Source organism: Amblyomma mixtum, chromosome 4 (assembly GCF_055824585.1).
Source record: "Amblyomma mixtum isolate Tamu chromosome 4, ASM5582458v1, whole genome shotgun sequence".
Taxonomy (NCBI): Eukaryota; Metazoa; Arthropoda; class Arachnida; order Ixodida; family Ixodidae; genus Amblyomma; species Amblyomma mixtum.
Window position 1 is genome coordinate 146,079,390 of NC_143015.1, and position 19,013 is coordinate 146,098,402.

The following is a 19,013-nucleotide window of genomic DNA, read 5'->3' on the forward strand; positions in this document are numbered from 1 at the left end:
TTTCCAAAAAGGGCTCCCTGGGCGCTGCCATATTGTTCCCTGGACTGCAGTGGGCACCTCCCGCTAGCACGGTGGAAGCGGCGAAACTCCTCCTCTCTGGACTGCTAGAAACCGGTTCCGCCGCCGGAAACAATATGGCAGCGCCCAGGTTGGAAAGGTGTTTAAGGAGCTGAACTACAGCCGATTGCACTTCCACTGATATTGTGGATCTTGATGTGCTCTGTGATAAGCACTGAAAGATCTGATATTTGTATGTATTTTAATTTTCACAGCGCCTGCACCATTGATCGTAGTACTCTCATTGCGCACATATTGTTAACTACAGTCGGAGCTCTTGCATGAAAATACCTGGCGTTATTAGCTCAACTAAGCCCAGAAGGCAACATTTGCCTTCTGGCTGAACGTTTGTCCAAGCACATTGGAAACGCCTAACGTCATACTGTTTGGATAGGCGCGGTTTACAACAGGAGGGCACAAGCAGAGAATCAAGGAGAAAAATATTTGAAACAGGCCAAGAGTTTTTTTTTATGCGTTGGTTGGGCACTTGTTAATCGCTTGTTCATCCCTTCTTTTCCGCGTGTTTCAAACAGCAAGGCCCACTCTATGAGAGGCACTCATCAGCGGCTGTGTGTTTCGCACGAGATTGATGTAAGCTGATACGGTGCATATCGGAGCTCCTGTGTACGCACGAGTGTCGCGTGTCAGTTAAGGTATGCCACATATGTAATCCATACAAGTCACCTTTCCGTAGCGCGTGAACTACTATATATGCAGCAGATGTGTTCATCTGTGACATTTGTGACGCGTATGAGCTCGTACGCAGCCTATACGCGTTCATACGAGACACATTAATTTGTGACACACATGAACTCGTATGAAGTATATGTGCTGATACGAGGCGCATTTGTCGACACATATGGCTCATATGGTGCCCATATGAGTCAAACGAGGCACATATGAACTCGTATGAAGCCTATATGTGTTCATATGAGGCACATATACTGACACATATAACTCATATCGGCTGCATACGAGGCAAAGGGAGAGAACGAGTACCGTGGAGGCGCAATGCCTTCGTATTCTTCCAATTCGAGTTCCCGCAGACGATGTAACGTTTTTTTCTTAAGCTATATGTATCTCTTATATAAGCGCATGGTCAGCGCTGTCCTATCATGGAGCAAACGCACGTTATTGTTTACCCATTCCTGCTTTAATGGAGTGCTCGACACGTTGCGCCATGCATATATGTTTTGGTGCTGTTCTGCAGGTATACCGCATTAACTGCGACGCCCAAGCACATCAAGGTACAGCGTATTTAACGTTAGAGTCGAGAAGTTATTTTTATAAAATGCTATTTATAGTTTTTGAAATTCAGGCCTGAAAATCGGTGCTGCATGTATGTTTCTCCGACTCGCATTCTTTCATTGCACGACTGGACTTTTTACATTTACACAGAACGAAGACCACAACCTTAAAGGGGGAAATAATCGCATGCATGCATGCAACTTTGCATATTTTAGTTTAAAAAACTGAGATTTAAAAAATCTCACAGGAGGTTATGCGGGTTTTTACGAAGATATCATTATCTACGCCCCGAACTATATATGCTTATAAATAATTAACAATGTGCGAGCTATATATATATATATATATATATCGCGCCTATCGCCGCAATTGAGAAAACTAAGAAGTCACAATAGCAACTGCATGATGCTCCATAGCAGTCGGCACTTCAAAGTTGCGTTGCCTATTGCAGGAATTGGCCAGCTTCTAAATATGGCAAAGTCAATGCAGGGGAAACATTCGAGAAAGTGGTCCAATACTGCCAACTTCTAAAAATGGCTGAGCCAAGGCGGGTGAAACGTCCGAGAAATTGGTCCAATACTACCAACTTCTAAAAATGGCTGAGCCAAGGCGGGTGAAACGTCCGAGAAATTGGTCCAATACTACCAACTTCTAAAAATGGCTGAGCCAAGGCGGGTGAAACGTCCGAGAAATTGGTCCAATACTACCAACTTCTAAAAATGGCTGAGCCAAGGCTGGGAGAACGTCTGAGAAACTGGTCCAATACCGCCAACTTCTAAAAATGGCTGAGCCAAGGCTGGGAAAACAGAGGCAACGCGGGGCCTTCACAGGGCTGTCGTTTGCCAACTCAGATCCTACATTGGACCGATGTCATGTGCTGCTTGGGAAGCCAGAGTCTAATGCCATTGGTAAGGAGAGCCGCCAACAGACCACCAAGTTCCTGGGCTCCTAGAAGGATTTGTTGGAAGTGTTCCAGCATTGCGTTAGAAAAATCTCGATGAAATCCGGTGAGCTACAATATTTTGTGTCGTCTTATTCTTGCAGGATGCTCATGCGACTGAGACGAACGAGACCAGCGATGTTTCTTTTTATGCATGTTTCTGATGTTTCTGTTTATGTTTATGTAACTCGCTCCACTCTCCTTAGACCATCTATTCCCTGTTTGAAAGTCTTTTGGTACCTTTTGTTTGGGCAGGTTAAGAGTTGCCAGATCACTGAAAAAAAAAATAATTTTTCGCAAGACACTGGATTAATTTCCTCATAATCCTGATGTTACTTATATAGATAAATTCGAGAAGTATCTTCTTACCTAATTTAATTTATACTGAAAAATCTCAACGACGACACTTTGCCTTACATGTCGCTGCTTTTTCTGTGTAATATTTAGAGTGCCTTTAAGCGTTCGTTTTCATATGCGCTCAAGATGTTCAAAATTTCCAAAAGGTGTTAGTTTACATACATAAATTTCTTACACTGCCTCCGTAGTGCGCGAGGCACTTACGCTATGGTTTTTGGGAAGGATACTCTTTGGCTAGCTTGGTAGTCACGTCAACTTCGTAAAATACATGGGATTACTACTTTCCTTACTGTCCAATTTATATTGCCCAAGTTTTGCCGGTCTTCCTCAGTTAAATCGACCTTTGTTTCCTACGAAGTGCATTAGCCGACGCACGAATCCCCTTATATCTAACTCCTGTCAGTACTACTTCTTGAAAACGTTTTTCGTTTCCCTTTACCGGTGTAAGCTTCATGGTCCTGAGCTTATTGCTCACTCCTTTGCCCAAAAGCTGCACTGAATAATTCTTTTATGCAGGTCTGAGGCATTACTCAGATGGAGAGCAAAAAATATATGTTAAAACAAATGCAAATGCAACAAAAGCAGGATTGGAAACCATCGTTCTGATGGCGTCCTCGCAAATGCCGTTATGATTATTATGCCTCTAGGCTGTCCCACTGTTTGGAGGTATTTCTAGAAAAGAAGGCGGGATGACATCGGACAGCGAATTAGACACACACGCACACACGCACACGCGCACACGCACACACGCACACACGCACACGCACGCACACGCGCACGCACGCACACGCGCACGCACACGCGCACGCACAAGCGCACGCACACGCGCACGCACACGCGCACGCACACGCGCACGCACACGCGCACGCGCACGCACACGCGCACGCACACGCGCACGCACACACGCGCACGCACACACGCGCACACACACGCGCACGCACACACGCGCACGCACACACACGCACGCGCACACACACACACGCACACACACACACACGCACACACACACACACGCACACGCACAGAGTAGTTGCGGAGCTGGGGCTGAAAATCGCAGTCACTCTAAGGAAACCTTCCGGTTATTGTTTTAATAAAAGATTTTGATGCAGAATTGTTGCCTAACAAAGTTCGACTGCCTTTATGAATACGAAGCTTCAGCAGCATCGAGCTATAATAGGCACATTTTAGCCAAGATCCTGCTTCATCACCAGCAGGCACTGTGTTGCAAGCCAGTATTGCGGATCTTTAGCTGCTGCGTCACACGCACAGCATTCCGCAATAAACTGGTCGTTCCGATGCCACAGCATGCTGTTTGTGGCAACATGGAGCAACAGGTCAGGAATGGGTTTGTTTGCATGATATAGCAGCCTTCTTTAGTAAACTGAGTCGCACAGAAACAGGACAGCGCTTACTGCGACAGCTACGTCTCAATCCACCCATTCCCACCACAACAAGTCCTACACCTTACATGATTTCTCTGCGCACGCAGGACCACATATAGCCGAAGCCCCTACCGCGCAATATAAGCGCTAGTCTCCATCAGGGTAGGCCGCAGGCACGAGCGAGCAATTACACGAAAACATACAGCAACCGCTCCGATATCATTTATGTCGACGCGGTAGAAAATTCGAAACCAGGATATTTCACGGCAGTCGCAGCCTATGAAGACGGCACAGTGAGGGCGCCGCCACTGTCCGGACTAATTCGCGTGCAGAACCGGAAGGAGCGGAAGTGGCCCACTCCACCATTGACAAAAACGTAACCGAGATTTCCAGAGATTCCCAGGCCTCGTAGCGTCAATACCTAAAGGGCGTGGCGACGTCGAGAACATATCGTATTCTTGCCACAGTCACCTGTCTCCACCGAACGGTTACTCTTTCGTGGGTCCATGGGCATGCCTCGATTCCCGGTAATGAGCGCGTTCATGCGCTGGCCTGAGAACTCTCCTCCCGGGCCCCGGACGATCAGGCACCCAACCCTGCGAAAGAGGCCCCATCGGTCCTCTCTACATATCATCAAAACACAACATTCTACAAACTCAGCCGCATGACACTACCACCACCCCACAGTACCTTGTCGCCCTCATTCAGTGCCACATGGCGACAATTACAGACAGGCCGCTTTGGAAGGATGGATGGAAACAACTCTATTAAACACACACAAAAAAAAAATCTTCCAGGGTGGTCCCCTACTGGTCCAGGAGTGCACGGGCTTGTGCTTCACGTGAAGCCCGATCCACCTGCCATTTCTGGCCGGCGGGCTGAGCGGTCCGTAAAGCAGCCTCCCAGGAAGAATGAGTGGGATTCGGGATGGGGGGTACTGCCTTTGGGGAAGGACATTCCCGAAGGTAGTGGAGAAGTGTGGATCTGGGCACGCCACAGGTGGTACATTCAGGAGGAAAGGTAGGCTGAAAGCATGAGAGACGGTGGGGGGAAATAAAACAGCCTGTCTGCAATTGTCGCCATGTGGCGCTGGATGAGGGCGACAAGGTGCTGGGGGGGGGGGGGGGGGGGGGAGGGGGTGGCAGTGTCATGCTGCTGAGTTTGTAAAATGTGGTGATTTGCTGATATGTAGAGAGGACCGATGGGGCGCTTCTTGCGCAGGGTTGGGTGCCTGGTCATCCGGGGTCCGGGAGGAGACTTCTCGGGCCAGCGCATGAACGCGCTCATTACCGGGGATCGAGGCATGCCCAGGGACCCACGACAGAGTAACCGTTCGGTCGAGAGAGGCTACTGTGGCAAGAACACGATGTGTTGCCGGCGTCGCCACGCCCTTTAGGTGGTGGCGGTGGGCGGCCTGGGAGTCTGTGCAAATTTCTGATACGTTTTTGTCAATGGTGGAGTGGGCCAGAGCAAGTGCGATGGCGGCTCCTTCCGTTTCTGCAGGCGAATTAGTCCGGATAGTGGCGGCCGCCCCCACTGTGCCGCTTCATAGGCTGCGACTGCCGTGAAATATCCTGGTTTCGAATTTTCTTCCGCGTCGACATGAAGGATATCGGAACGGTTGCTGTATGTTTTCGTGTAATAGCTCGCTCGTGCCTGCCGCCTACCCTGATGGAGACTAGCGCTAACATATATCAGAAGCCCCGACAGGCTGCTTTATTTCCCCCCACAGTCTTTCATGCGTTCACCCCACCTTTCCTCCTGATTGTACCACCTGTGGCGTGCCCAGATCCACACTTTTCCACTACCTTTGGGAATGTCCTTCCCCAAAGGTAGTACCCCCTATCCCCAACCCTACTCATTCTTCCTGGGAGGCTGCTTTACGGACCGCTCAGCCCGCCGGCCAGAAATGGCTGGTGGATCGGACTTTACGTGAAGCGCAAGCCCGTGGACTCCTGGACCAGTAGAGGACCAGCCCGGAAGATTTTTTTTTGTGTAATAAAGTTGTTTCCATCCATCCATCCATCCTTCTGGGTATAAAATGAATGCAGGTTTGTTCAAGATACAGTTTCTTTGAGGAGGTATTCACATCAGCGCAGCCTGGAAATTGATTAACTTGCTCACATTGGGAAAACAATGATCTACTCACTCACTGTCGATATCCTAGCGGCAGCTGTAGATGCCTGTTGGGCTGCCTCAAGAGTTTTTATTTTTTGCTTAGCCCCATAAATGCTTCATGATGTTTTGCCAACCAATGCCGTCCCTACAAGTTTCTATGCGCTGCCATTCTAATCTGTGCTGTTTATCGATCAGACCTCGGGCTCGCTGGTGGGCTTTTAACGTTCAAAATACATTTAATGTTGGTCAAATGTTTAGGGGAATCCCCCAAGGTGGAGAAAATTTGTAATCAGGGAGTAAATTACTCACTGGCATCCACCCAAGCGCAGCCATACGGCTACAAAGGAAAGCTATACAGCTGTATAGCTTTCCTTTGTAGCCGTATGGCTGCGCTTGGGTGGATGCACAGTGAGTAATTTACTCCCTTCTTACAAAATACATTTAAAAGGCATAAAAAGAAATTTGAACAGATCACAAAACTCCTTCCACTATGATGATGCTTATCCACGTTTCAAAGACCTACAAATCTTTTATCCCTCTCATGTGGTTCGTCATTAACCCATTAAAATTTTGAATCATTTTTCCTCAGCGTGGATCACGTATTTAATTGAAATAACTAGACAAAATAGAAAAAATGGTGACATGAAAGATAAGATGTTATGGCGATTATGCAGTATACATTAATTAGGTAAAAAGATATATTTTTAATTCTAGTAAATATAACTAAGAGCACGATTTTGATGAAATGAACGCAGGGAGTTACAAAAACATTTTTTTTTTTTTGGAAAACGTGCTTACCCTCGGCACTGTGGCCCAACAGATTTGGCTACTTCGACGCGTTACGTGCAATGCAAAGGTTGCTCTGCCTGCAAGCTTATCGAAAGCGCGTGTATTGTGGAGCGATATAGCCAAAATTAGCTGGGCCACAGCACCAGTGGGTAACCGCATTTTCGAGGTTCTAAAAATTGATGATGTCACTTATGGTGGACTACCTCAAGCAGCACAGGCAATTGGCATAATATTGGAAAGAGATGGTTTCACAGTGGTCCTTTGTAGGGCTAGCCTTTCCCAATACATTTCCAATGTTGAACCGATTATTTATGCTGCTCTGATAATGCCTCCTAATAATTAAGCAGACTAACAGTAATAGTTAAAAAGTTCACTTTTCAGAATCAGTTAACCCGCATGCTAATTAGTACGTCCTAGCTCTATTCTGATCCACTACACCGTTTACAGTGCTATGCCGAAGCTCTTCGAACTCTAAAAGCCGATTTTTAAAAATTGTGTAAAGGCTTAGGTGAAACACCCTGTGTGCTATTGTCGACGCAGAGCAGACGTGAGCGCCAGTCACTCCCACGGGGGCCGGAGGGACGCCAACTGCAGCGTCGTACCGCTGTCTTAGTAACGGTCTCCAGCACAAAGAAAACTTCATTCCCGAGCAGAATCGAACCAGCGCCGGCGATGACAGAGCAGCTTTGCTTACTGGTGTCGCATAAAATTCATCCACCGCAGCAGCCTGTAAGGCTGCGTGCATATACTTCATTTACATAGTTTTTTTTAAACATCAGATCTCAGTTTATAACAGGGTGTTGTGATGTAGTTGAAACCGACACTATCTGGAGTTTCTTACCCCTGGCGGAGCTACGTTAAATGTGCCTTAGCCTCGCAACTACGCGAAATGACGCACACACTACGAGCGTTTTCTCTTTACATTACACCAGCGACTTGGGCGTAGTAACGCCGATATAGAATCGTAGAGCTACTTACATAGAAGCTCATACGTTCTAAATCTGGTGGCTTATGAGGCAAAGCTAACGCAGTCTTCGAAGAGCGATAGTGACGAAACAAAGACGTCCTAAGTAAAAAAAAGAGCCCGTGGAGTCATCAGAACACGTTCCTTGTCGGTGAAAACAAATTTCCCAATTTCTCTAGCTTCCATGCGACACAACAGACAAGGACGAAGAAAGAAGACGCGACGGCTTCCGAATACGAACGCCATTTGGAAATCATATTGGTACCAGCGAACACACGGGATCACCAGAGAGGAGTACACGTGTGCAGTCCTGTATACTCCCTATTCTTGTGATCCTTTCTGTTCGCTGGTGCCAGTAAGCTCGATTCACGCCAAATGGCCGGCTAGGTCACCTTGTTACAAGCCATTTCTTCGGCGGCGAGTCCTCGTGTATTTTCCCTTTGGTCTCTCCTGGATTGTCACGCTTAACTGCAATATGTTAACGTAATAACAGGGATAGCTTATTGTCTTTGCCCCACCTCTGCAGTCTATGTGAATTGCTCTTGCTCGTGCTTCCTCCCGTCTGCGAGCATGGAGAAGATTGCACGCAAGCTTCCATTTCGTGTTGAAGCCGTTCTCTCTTCGCCCCGTCTGGCTGCGAATCACCTAACATCACTGTAACCTCCCATTGTATTCTCTTGTGCGAAATGGGAAAAATAGCACCTAGACCGGTTGTTCTTCCAAGCACAAATCAGCCGGGCTGCGGAAAAAATGACGGTTTTTGCGGGAAGCGGCCAGTGGAAAGAAGTATGGAATGTTTTCCGGTCAACAATTTCTCCACGCACCTTCAGGATACGAAGAGCTTCAAGCTGCCAAAACACACATAGGTCAATTTGAGACCTGTGGAGTCGCAACAAATAATTCGGGATCATATGTTTGTAATGTTCACATTCTTTTAAAAAACAGTGCCTGATTTATTCTTTACAATTTACTCTCTGGAAACAGGAGGAAAAACTCAGAATCCAAAATAGGGAAATCATTTGCCTGGTCTCTCGCAGAGTACTGCTGTCACAGTGTCCATGACCTTTCATATATTGTATCCATTTGGAAATTGCAGAGGCATTGCCATTCAAGCGTGCGCCATACTCCTAATGCTTGGCCAACTCTACTGCGATTATGGCGTAACATCTTGACGATGGCCTCTGCGCATGCTTCCTTCTCGTCCAATGGAAGCAGACGAGTTCAGAGTTTCCGTCAGCTTTCATCTTTTCATGCCATGTGGGAAGGGGCACAATGGTGCAAGGTTAGGTTACAGAAGGCTGAAGGTGCCACTGGGTTCGCTATATCCAGTGTAAATGCATCTTTGAACCCACCTTGAGTAGCCCAACGTACCTGGCGCTATGGCTCTCCTTGGCCGCAGATGCTTTTGCACTATAAGAATGAATTCACAATCATCATCATCAGTTTTCATCTTTTCAGTATGCCTTGTAAAATCAGAGTACGTAGAGTCTTCAATTCTTTGTGAAGGGTGATTTTAAATAACAGCTCACCTTAAACGGCTGAACGGCCAACCTTTGTGAGTTGGCGCGATAACTTCTACGTTCAATGTTCTTGTGTATGTATTGGCTCTTCCGTTGCTCCCACTCTTTGCAATATTTTTTTGAGCCCTGTTGACAGAAACGTAAAATCGAACCTTGGTGACCTTCACTTTCGCATATTTAGATATGTTGATGACTTTCTGGTATTTACAAAAGCAGAAAACTTTAATAGGCGCGTTGGTGATATTTAAATGTCTTCAAAGAAAATAGCTCTGGAGTGTCTTTCACCATAATTCGAACTTCCAAAACAGGGAAAGCTTCTCTTTTAAGATGTGAACTTCCACTTTGGCCTGATCATGTCTGCTGGTGTCACGCGCCCAGAAGTTCAAAACAACTGATGAATTACTCTTCTGGGAGTCAAAACAGATTAAACATGGTGTAGCCGTTTAACGGCCCTCGTAAAATCATGCCTGCACAACGCTCAAAATCTGTTCATGAGCAGGTAGCTAGGCTAAGAGCATCGGGGTTTCCTTATGCGGCCCTCTCAAGTCTATGTGAGAGGCTTGCAAGTTCTATCAGGTCCCACAAGAAAGGCTGCTGTCTTCCCGTACATTCACAGAACTTCACCTTGGCTGAAAAAAGTAGGTGGATGCTATGAAGTTGACGTCGTTTTCTCCGCCACTACCAAGCTTTCCCGTCTGGGCGCAGCCGTCCAAAAACGGGTGGACACAACACCCTGTCAAGTAAAGTATGTGGCATCAAGCACGTTGACGAATTCGTTGAATACTATAAAAATATAGTCTACAAAATTCTGACGGGCTGCGGCCATGCTTACATCGGCCAAACCGACCGCTGCTTAAACATGCACCTTATGGAGCATAAGAATTCCTTTAACCAAGACCGCTTTAACATGTCTGCCCACTGCTGGGAATGTGACCGGCTAGGAAAACGCAATCGATTTGCGGCAAAATTTGATAACACTACTGTTCTTTTTACAGACCTTAATCAACTCATACGCTATCTGAAGGATGCGTATTACATCGGAAAAGTAATCGGCATGCCTATTAGCACACCTTCAGTCACCCTAACAAGCCATGAAATTGCTTTTTTTGAGGGCACTTGAGTTTGCCTCGTGTATTTGTTCTTGACTTCACTTCTTGTTCACTGCATTGCTTTAGATCTCTTGTTGATGCGCGTGTAATGGGTTCCTGATTAAAACATATTGCTGCTTTTCCCAATAAACGTTCAGTTAATTGTGAGTGAGCGCTTGTGTCGTGATGTCGTCCTCCTCTCTTCGTCATCTTTTTTGTCCTCATTAACCATGGATATTTCGTCCTTCCTGATTACGTACTTTTTCCTTGCTTAGGTTTAAGGATTTTTTCTTTCTGTGCGACGGTAAACATGCCCTGTTGATGCCACGAAGCATAGTGACACTAGTGAGGCACAGAGCATTGGGATGGAAGAATTGAAGTAACGCCCTCTGCAAAATACTTAGCGATGGCAATTGTCGTTGTTCCGAAAACCCTGCAATTACAGCACTCTTAAACATCATATGATGCATCCGGACACATCTTACCCATTTATCCATGCTTGTGACACGCAGTTTACAATTGAGCTCTTTTCTGACGTACAAATTTGATAAACAAAATGCGAACAGCGCAGAGCCTACGAGTTACTAATGATTTTGTAGTGGATGCTTCTATCTTCTTTTTTCCTTCCATCCAGCTGCAAGCAGAATTAAAAGAAGTAAGAACTGCTGATCGCGAAAGCGCCGCACTCTTCGCATTTCTTTTTGCCGCGATATCACTCAGTAAAGACATACATGTCTTCCACATGTCAACGACACTTGCACTGGCTTGTTCCCTTTCAAAAAACAAGTGTGCACATCCTTCTGAGCTTCCTTGTTGCGCTGCTCCGAAGTTCGCAGCACAGTTTCTAAGCAACAATTTGTCAGGCCACCATATCATTCATTTCTAAGAAAAATAGATGGGAACTAAATGAGATTTTTTTAAAACTTATGTGTTTATTTATTTTTACAAGCGTAAACAGAAAACGTCATCTCGAACGTCACTTTGGAAAATCACCTCAGGAAAACAATGGTGCTGCTTTAACGTTCATGTGTGTTTGCCCAAAGAATGAAGAAATGGCTGCGAAACTTGTTCTCGGATAACAAGTCGTGATATTCGTGATAACTAGTCGTCGAGATATCATAAAGTCGTGATACAAGTCGTGATATAAGTCGTGATAGTCGTGATGATAAGTCGTGACATAGTCGTGATAGAAGTCGTGATATCTGATACGAGGCATACGTATCAGATTAGAAAAGTTAAGCCAGAGTGTAATGCCATTGATAAGGAGAGCCGGGAACAGACCACCAAGTTCCTGGGCTCCTAGAAGGATTTGTTGGTAGCATTCGAGCGTTGCATTAGAAAAAGCTCGACGAAATTTAGTGAGCTACAATATTGATTAAAAACAACTTTATTTGTTCAGTATTCTCAGAACAAGTGAGTGGGCCGCCTAGTCCGGTAGTCCATTGGCTGCTGCTACTGCGCTGGCCCTCCCCACCAGCCAGGGCTGACGGTCAGGATCATCGCTGAGCAGAATAGCCTCCCACTGCTCCATCGAGGGTTTGGGAATATGGTCAACAAAGGGATTAAATTGGAATGCCCACACCATATGGTAGAGGTTAGCTACCTCTCCACAGTGTGGGCACTGCAGAGAGTATAGTGTAGGGTACCACTGGTGTAATTTAACTCGCGTTGTGTATATGTTGGTTTGTAGTCTCCTAAGGGTGTTCCCTTCTAACTTATTGAGGGATTTGTGTGGTGTTGGGTACTCCTTTCTGGCTGTTCTGTATGGCTCGAGATTGTCATCATACACTGCTAAACCTATCAGGTCACGGCACCCTCTATGGTCATCAGGCGGAGACGCCCGGTATAGAAGAGCTCGGGCATGCCTGTGAGCGGCTTCGTTTCCTCCTGGTAGTTCCAGGTGACCGGGAAACCAGATGACTGAAGCTTGGTTGGGCGGATGCTTAGTTAGCAATGACAACCCTGACTTATGAATTAATCCATAATTGAAGCTGCGACAGGCGTTCTGGGAATCAGTGAGCACAACGGAGTTGGGGTTAGATGCTACAGCTAATGCTATAGCTGCCTCCTCTGCGTGAGTGGGGTTAGATGTTTTCACCGAGGCGAAGTTCACTATCGACCCTGAAGGCGTTGAGACTACAACAGTCATGACTCCATTCTTTGGTCCTGCTGCGACCACGTAAAGGGTGTCAGTTTGCTTGTCCCATTTCTTCTGCAGGGCTTCCCCTCTTGTTTCCTCCTCTCGATGTTATATGCGGGATGCATATTCCGTGGAATGGGGTGCACGTTGATGCGACTTCTAACATCGCGTGAGACCTCTTCCATTTGATCAATTCTATAGGGCTGATTAACATGGATATTCTCGAGCAGTTCTCTGCCGGGTGTTGTAAGTGCGAGGATATTGAGTTGTTAGAGCCATAGTGCTTCCCACATCTCTTTGAGGGTATTATGTACTCCTAGAGCCATGAGCTTCGCCGTTGGCGTGGAGTTCGGTAGCCCCAGATTCGTCTTGTAGGCTTTCCTGATGAGTGTCTCCAACTTTTCAATTTCTGACCAGGAGAGGTTAAGGAATGCCGTCCCGTACATTATCCTCGAGATCACGAAAGCTTGCACTAAGCGGATGGTGCCCCTTTTGCTTCCTGCCATGGTGTTTATTTCGGATACGAGCTACAATATTCTCGGTTGTCTTATTCTGGCAGGATGCTCATGCGACTGAGACAAACGGGACTCGCGATGTTTCTGTATATGTATGCTTTATTACTGTAGTGGAATGTGGCAACCCCAATTTTAGTATTTCTTTGCTTTCAGGTAACAGTTTTCACCGTGTGCTTCTAAAAAATTTAACTTCTGGTTTGACAATATGACTACATTTCATCCATGCGTTGTGCCAAAAACATGCTTGTTTCTTTTTCTCGTTGAGGACAATCATCGCCATCATTCAAAAAGCCGTCTAGATTAGAAATTCCTTGGACTGGCCCGCCATGTGGAGCTGATATGGGTGCCTGCACACTCCGGGAATCACGGCAACGAGGCCGCCAATGCCTTAGCGCGAGGTTCTTTAAACCGGGCGCCATCGGCCTCCGATCTGGGATTCACGCGGGACCGCAAGCACTCCTTCAGCGATCTGACGCAGGCCTTTCCGGCCTTGCGCCTGCTCTACAACCCACCCCACCCCTCCCTAGACAATTACCACCAGACGCTCTGGCGACGCCTCCAGACGCGCAGCCTCCCGTCCCCCTATCTGCAATCTCGATATCACTCCACTAGCCCTTCCTGTAACCTCTGCCAGCATCCCTCCGCTACCCTTTCCCACATCCTCTTCCTCTGCCCGGCAGACCCTCCCCCGCGGGGCCTGGATCGCCTCACCGCTTGGGAGGTATGGGAGACCCTGCTGCGCTCCGCGGACCCGGCCAAACAAGCCATCGCAACCAGCCGGGCTGCCGACGTCATGGTCCGCAGGAACATGAAAGTTTGTGTGCAGTAGGGCCGTGCGGGGGCCCAGGGGTCTGTGAGCCCCAAACCCCTCTGCTTACAATAAAGTTTTTATGATGATCATGGTGCTTAGACTGCAACAGAAAACACGCTAAAATATCTAGTTTAGCATCTCTGTAACAGCCGTATACGAACATCAGCATTATGATACCTTCTCGGCCTATGCCTGCGGTGCTTTTAAGCTCACAAGGCATCATGTAATGTTGTACTCGCTTTCGCGCACTCAGACTATATTAAGGCGAAACCCTTTAATGCCTCATACTGTTTTAGCAGCCGTGTCGGTGGTGGTGGCGAAAACTATTTGAAACTGGGGAGTTTGGGACACGTAGGACCTTGGGCCCCCACACGGCCCCACTGCACTCAAACGTTCATATCCCGGAGGCACATAACGCTGGCTGCCCGGCCTACGGCGATGGCTTGCTTGGCCGGGTCTTCGGAACGCAGTAGCGTCTCCCATCCCTCCCAAGTGGTAAGGTGCTCCAGGCCCCAAGGGGGAGGGTCCGCCGGGCAGAGGAAAAGGATATGGTCAAGAGTGGCTTTGGGGTGGTGGCAGAGGGTACAGGAGGGGTTTCTGTGGACTTGGTGGTAGCGCGAGCGTATATAAGGGGAGGGTAAAGTGCGTGTTTGGAGTCGCCTCCAAAGTGTCTCATGATAATTGTCGAGGGAGAGATGGGGTGGGGGGTAGAGTCGACGCTCGGCTTTGCAGGCCTGCGTCATTTCACTGAATGAGTGCATGCGCTCCCGCGAAAACCCCAGATCTGAGGCCGCACGTGCCCGGTTGAGAGAACCTCGTGCTAAAGCGTTGGTGGCCTCGTTTCCGGGATTCCCGGAGTGGGCAGGCACCCATATCAGCTCCACGTGGCGGGGCGGGTGTGCGGCGAGGGAGTTCAGTATGCGAAATGCAGGGACGTGAGCTCTCCCGCGAGCAAAATTTAGTATGGCAGTTTTAGAATCATATAGTATAAATCGGGCCTCCGTGCGTTTGATGGCCAGGGCAATGGCGGCCTCTTCAGCCTCCTCCGAAGTGGCAGCGGGGGATATGTGAAGGGTGGCAATCGGTTTGAGGGAAGGGTTTGTGATGGCTACAACCGCGTCCTCGCCTGTGCATGCAGCATCCACCCAAGCAGCATAGCGTGTCCTCTTTAAAATCCAGACCATCCTTGCCTAACCTTGAAACTAGAAGAAAAATATCTCGACTATGCCTATTCCACAAGTTCTATCATTCACCTTTAGGATCATCTATCATATCAACAGCTCATCGTCCTTCTAGCCGCAACAACCACATCAAGACCGTATACCCACCCGCTGCAAGAACAACATCTCATTTCCGTTCTTTTTTTGTCATATCATCTCGGGACTGGAACGATCTGCCGCCGGAAGCCGTACTCATCGTCAACTGCATCGACTTCAAGAAAAAGATTGAGGCCATCCTTGTGTAATCAGTAATCTTTATGTATCCTGTAATCTTTATGTATCCTGATCTTTATGTACTCTGTAATCTTTATATAATCTGCATGTAATCCGCCCATCCCTCATGTAATGCCCCACAACCGGGGCCTTTGAGGTAATAAAAAAATAAATAAATAAATAAATAAATAAATATGGTTCCATGCCATAGTGTTTGTGGAGCGCCCGAGCGCGAGCTCTTCGTCGGGGTTCGTGGTAAGTGGGGTGCATGTTTTTGGGGAGAGGCTTGATAAGTAGTTCGCGGTGGATATGGCGGGAGACCTGGAGCTGTGTGGGATCCGTGGCTGGTATTCGGATACCGAGAGTGTGTAGGATGTGTCTGCCAGTGGTGGTTCTCGCGAGACGTATGTATTGTGTCTGTCGGTGGGCCTCGATAAGCTCCCCTATCGTATTGTGCAGGCCTAGTTGTAGTAGTTTTTCGGTTGAGGTATTTAGAGGTAGGTGTATTGCTGTGTTAAATGCTGTTCGGATCATGACATCCAGGGTGGAGATCTCCCCGGCCTGGAGTTTCAGGTTGGGGAGCGTGAAGATAAAGCGGCTGAGGACGAAGGCATCAATGAGACGACATAGGTCATGCTCCTCCATGCACCGGTGGTGTGCAGAAACGCGGCGGATTAGGTGGGATATCGACACCGTAGTCAGCTTGAGTTTCCGTATGGTGAGTGTATTTTTCCCGTTGTTCTGGATGTGGAGGCCCAGTACACGGAGAGTGTTTACCTCCGGGATGTGCCAGTTTTCCAGTGTCACGGTGATGGGGGCTGTCAGGCAGTTTCGGGCTGTGGGGCGGATATGAGGAGCTCCGACTCCTCCGGAGAGCAGGAGAGTCCGATACTCCGCGCATGTGTTTGGGTGAGGGTAGCTTCCGACTGTAGAATATTCTCTATGTCTCCATCCCTATCATGGGTGATCCGTGGCGTCATATCATCGGCATAGAGTGTATGTCGAAGCTGAGGGATGCTTTGTAGATTGCGGGCAAGGGAAATCCGTGTCGGTAGCCATGTCGGCAGATGTGTCCGCGTTTTGACGGTGTCCACCGAGATATGTGGGACAGTTATTGTGTAATTTCCTTTCTTCAAATTCAATTATCAGTTTCTTCATTACAGCCCCTCTTTCTCTTTCTTCTTTCACTCCCACTTCCTCGCTTCCTGTACGGTTCGGTTAAGGTATCCACCAAGATGACAGAGAATTACTGCGCTATTTCCTTTACTCAAAAGCCTTTCGTTCAAAGGACAAGGCATCGCACCGAACGGGTGGTGGCGTTCCGTGGACTCCCTGGCAGCGCTACAACGCGCTGTCGCGTTCCACTATTAAATTCGAAGCTTAAGCGTCATTAATTAGCTGTCAATTACTACTTAGTCATTAATCAGTAATTAGTAATTAATTAGCAATTCGTCATTACCTCGTCATCAATTATGTGTGAAGTCACCAGTGCCACATAGGCTTTCGGCTTTCGGCTCTAGGCACTTTAGACAGTCAAAGCGCCCCCTAAATTTTTTAATTTACCCTTCATAATCTCACTCGCTCCTCTCTCGTCAGACTCCATCTATTCTATGTTTGAAAGTGTTTTGGTACCCTTTGTTTGGTCAGGTTGCCAGTTGCCAGATCACTGAAAAAAATATTCTTTCGGAAAACTCTGCATTCATTTCCTGACAATCCCGATGTTATATTGTAACGTACTTGCTGACCATACTCCCGCAGAAAGTCAATGCCGATAATGAGATCGCGGGAGCAATTGCACAGAACTACACAACTGACGACGAACGTAGATCCCTGAATCTGAACGCGAGCCGTGCAAATACCCTTTGGAGTAACGAGGTGACCACCGGCAGTACGGAGATGCACTACAGAACAAGGCGTAAGGACTTTTTTTAGAAGAGTCGCCAATTTATCACTGATAATTGAATAGTCGGCCCCGGTGTCCACTAATGCACTGACTCTGTGACCGTCGAGAAGAACAGGTATGTCCAAGGAAACGCAGCTGTTTTGGTCAGATGACGGTACTATCTGTTCACGGTCGGAGCGTAGCGGCGGCGGCGGGAGGTCTTCAGCGCAGCGACTCCCAGCGACCTCGCCCCCGAAGGTCGCTGGTCTCAGTTTTCCCGGCGAGGGCTCGGCGAGCGACCCTGTACTGCTCGCGGGGAGATGTGCGGGTTCGGGGAAGAGCGCCGCGGAGAAGATGAGCGCGGCTGATGCGGCGCACGGGCTGAAAGTCGCTGTTCCGCGAGGAAGTCTTCAATGGCTGGAGGCCGGTGGCCAAACCAGGGTCTGGGCGAGTCGGCTCGAAAGCCCTGCAGACCGAGGCGTCGATAAGAGCAATTGCGGTAGAGATGGCCTGGTTCTCCGCAGTGAAAGCAGAGTGGCCGGTTGTCAGGTGTGCGCCAGACATCGGCCTTCCGCAAGTGCACTCGGCGATCGTCGAAATACGGGACTGGTGGAACTGGGAGCAGCGGTGCAGGAGGCGTTACTGGAATCGGCGGTGGCGAAGCTGCAGCCGGGCGTCTCGCAACTTCGGCATAGGTGGGGCGGCTGTAGTCTCCCGGCAGAGGTGGCGTTTCGACGGTAGGACCCCTGAACGCCTGTTGCACCTCCTCGCGAACAAGAGCGGAAATCGAACCAAGTGCAGACTGCGAAGGGCTGCAAAACTTGAGGACCTCTTCACGCACGATGGTGCGAATCAGTTCGCGCAAATCGTCAGGGTGGCTCCTAGCGGTGGCAAACGATTCGGTGACTGCAGCAGCATGCACGGGCCGGTTGTAAGTCGCAGAACGTTGTTGAAGAACCTTTTCCATCGTCGCGGCCTCGGCAAGGAATGCAGCGACGGTCGATGGTGGGCTGCGCACGAGGCCTGCAAAGAGCTGTTCTTTGACGCCGCGCATGAGTTGGCGCACCTTTTTCTCTTCGGGCATGGCCGGGTCAGCTCGCCGGAAGAGCCGAGTCATATCCTCCACGTACATGGCTACAGACTCATTCGGCATTTGAATGCGAGACTGCAAAGCCCGTTCAGCCCGTTCTCGGCGATCCGTGCTGGTGTAGGTCTCCAGCAGGCGTCGGCGGAACTCATGCCATGATGTTAGCGCATCTTCTCGGTTCTCGTACCACGTACGTGCCCCATCCTCCAGGCAAAAGAAGACGTTTCGAAGCTTGGCTGCGTCGTCCCACTGGTTGAACGAGGCCACGCGTTCAAACTCGACCAGCCAGTCTTCGACGTCTTCGAGCTGACTGCCATGGAATGGTTTGGGCAGTCGCGGATTCTGCAAGGTATAGTAGGCTGCAGCTGGCATAACAGGTCGATGGGTGGGTGCTCTTGCAGACTCCAAAAGCCCGTGTTCGGGAGGTAGGCCTTGGTTTCTCCGGCTAGCACGGTGCACAGGGGTGTCCACCAGCGAAGGACTGGAGCCCAGGGTATGCGGAGGAGTATTAGACATATACAGGGATCTTACCCAGCGCCTACACCAGACTGTAACGTACTTGCTGACGAAGGGGGGCTTTATTAGCAGGCACGAAAGGGAAGGCCAGGCAAGCTGGGGCAACAACAGCGACAGACTCCACACGGCGCGAACCCTACTTCGTCGTCGTCGCCCTACTTCGTAT